The sequence below is a fragment of the Pungitius pungitius genome, chromosome 4, assembly GCF_949316345.1.
Source record: "Pungitius pungitius chromosome 4, fPunPun2.1, whole genome shotgun sequence".
Lineage (NCBI taxonomy): Eukaryota > Metazoa > Chordata > Actinopteri > Perciformes > Gasterosteidae > Pungitius > Pungitius pungitius.
Window position 1 is genome coordinate 4,856,229 of NC_084903.1, and position 2,500 is coordinate 4,858,728.

At 40.2% G+C, this 2,500-nt stretch overlaps 4 non-coding genes across 4 annotated transcripts; all 4 read right to left on the minus strand.

Moving 5' to 3' along the window:
- Positions 1-843: 843 nt before the first annotated feature.
- trnap-ugg (transfer RNA proline (anticodon UGG)) lies at positions 844-915 on the minus strand. The gene has a single exon. It is a non-coding gene; the product is annotated as a tRNA-Pro (tRNA).
- A 252-nt stretch (positions 916-1,167) lies between these two features.
- On the minus strand, positions 1,168-1,239 carry trnap-agg (transfer RNA proline (anticodon AGG)). Its single transcript has one exon. It is a non-coding gene; the product is annotated as a tRNA-Pro (tRNA).
- A 252-nt stretch (positions 1,240-1,491) lies between these two features.
- trnap-ugg (transfer RNA proline (anticodon UGG)) lies at positions 1,492-1,563 on the minus strand. Its single transcript has one exon. It is a non-coding gene; the product is annotated as a tRNA-Pro (tRNA).
- Positions 1,564-2,138: 575 nt separating this feature from the next.
- Positions 2,139-2,211, minus strand: trnap-agg (transfer RNA proline (anticodon AGG)). Its single transcript has one exon. It is a non-coding gene; the product is annotated as a tRNA-Pro (tRNA).
- Positions 2,212-2,500: the final 289 nt, after the last annotated feature.

Consider the following 2,500-nt stretch of genomic DNA (forward strand, 5'->3'; position numbering starts at 1 on the left):
CTGGGCAAGAGAATTTAAGCAGCGTATCTCTAGACTTGGTCAGCAAAATGCCTGTTTTTTCCTACTGAGTTGTTGTGCTTGGTTGTTTTTTAAACAGTTTCAATACTCAAGAACATAGATGAACTAAATTGGATTTTTACAATTTTGTTAACATTCACTTATTTTGCTCGAATAATGTCAGACAATGCAACCATCAAGTTCTTCCGGGCTCGTCCGGGATTTGAACTCGGGACCTCTCGCACCCAAAGCGAGAATCATACCCCTAGACCAACGAGCCGACAAATGGCTGAACAATTGATGTCAACGTGACAAGATCTCTTGTAACTGGGCAAGAGAATTTAAGCAGCGTATCTCTAGACTTGGTCAGCAAAATGCCTGTTTTTTCCTACTGAGTTGTTGTGCTTGGTTGTTTTTTAAACAGTTTCAATACTCAAGAACATAGATGAACTAAATTGGATTTTTACAATTTTGTTAACATTCACTTATTTTGCTCGAATAATGTCAGACAATGCAACCATCAAGTTCTTCCGGGATTTGAACCCGGGACTTCTCGCACCCAAAGCGAGAATCATACCCCTAGACCAACGAGCCGACAAATGGCTGAACAATCGATGTCAACGTGACAAGATTCTTTGTAACTGGGCAAGAGAATTTAAGTAGCGTATCTCTAGACTTGGTCAGCAAATTTCAATTTTTTTCCTACTGGGTTGTTGTGCTTGGTTGTTTTTTAAACAGTTTCAATACTCAAGAACATAGATGAACTAAATTGGATTTTTACAATTTTGTTAACATTTACTTATTTTGCTCGAATAATGACAGACAATGCAACCATCAAGTTCTTCCGGGCTCGTCCGGGATTTGAACCCGGGACCTCTCGCACCCAAAGCGAGAATCATACCCCTAGACCAACGAGCCGACAAATGGCTGAACAATTGATGTCAACGTGACAAGATCTCTTGTAACTGGGCAAGAGAATTTAAGCAGCGTATCTCTAGACTTGGTCAGCAAAATGCCTGTTTTTTCCTACTGAGTTGTTGTGCTTGGTTGTTTTTTAAACAGTTTCAATACTCAAGAACATAGATGAACTAAATTGGATTTTTACAATTTTGTTAAAATTTACTTATTTTGCTCCAATAATGACAGACAATGCAACCATCAAGATCTTCCGGGCTCGTCCGGGATTTGAACCCGGGACCTCTCGCACCCTAAGCGAGAATCATACCCCTAGACCAACGAGCCGACAAATGGCTGAACAATCGATATCAACGTGACAAGATCTCTTGTAACTGGGCAAGAGAATTTAAACAGCGTATCTCTAGACTTGGTCAGCAAAATGCCCGTTTTTTCCTACTGAGTTGTTGTGCTTGGTTGTTTTTTAAACAGTTTCAATAATCAAGAACATAGATGAACTAAATTGGGTTGGTACAATTTTGTTAACAATCACTTATTTTTCTCCAACAACAACAGAAAAAGCAACCATGAAGTTCTTCCGGGCTCGTCCGGGATTTGAACCCGGGACCTCTTGCACCCAAAGCAAGAATCATACCCCTAGACCAACGAGCCGACAAATGCCTGAACAATCGATGTCATTGTGACAAGATCCCTTGTAACTGGGCAAGAGAATTTAAGCAGCGTATCTCTAGACTTGGTCAGCAAAATGCCTGTTTTTTCCTACTGAGTTGTTGTGCTTGGTTGTTTTTTAAACAGTTTCAATACTCAAGAACATAGATGAACTAAATTGGATTTTTATAATTTTGTTAACATTCACTTATTTTGCTCGAATAATGTCAGACAATGCAACCATCAAGTTCTTCCGGGCTCGTCCAGGATTTGAACCCGGGACCTCTCTCACCCAAAGCGAGAATCATACCCCTAGACCAACGAGCCGACAAATGGCCGAACAATCGATGTCAACGTGACAAGATTCTTTGTAACTGGGCAAGAGAATTTAAGTAGCGTATCTCTAGACTTGGTCAGCAAATTTCCATTTTTTTCCTACTGGGTTGTTGTGCTTGGTTGTTTTTTAAACAGTTTCAATACTCAAGAACATAGATGAACTAAATTGGATTTTTACAATTTTGTTAACATTTACTTATTTTGCTCGAATAATGACAGACAATGCAACCATCAAGATCTTCCGACCTCGTCCGGGATTTGAACCCGGGACCTCTCGCACCCTAAGCGAGAATCATACCCCTAGACCAACGAGCCGACAAATGGCTGAACAATTGATGTCAACGTGACAAGATCTCTTGTAACTGGGCAAGAGAATTTAAGCAGCGTATCTCTAGACTTGGTCAGCAAAATGCCTGTTTTTTCCTACTGAGTTGTTGTGCTTGGTTGTTTTTTAAACAGTTTCAATACTCAAGAACATAGATGAACTAAATTGGATTTTTACAATTTTGTTAACATTCACTTATTTTGCTCGAATAATGTCAGACAATGCAACCATCAAGTTCTTCCGGGCTCGTCCGGGATTTGAACTCGGGACCTCTCGCAC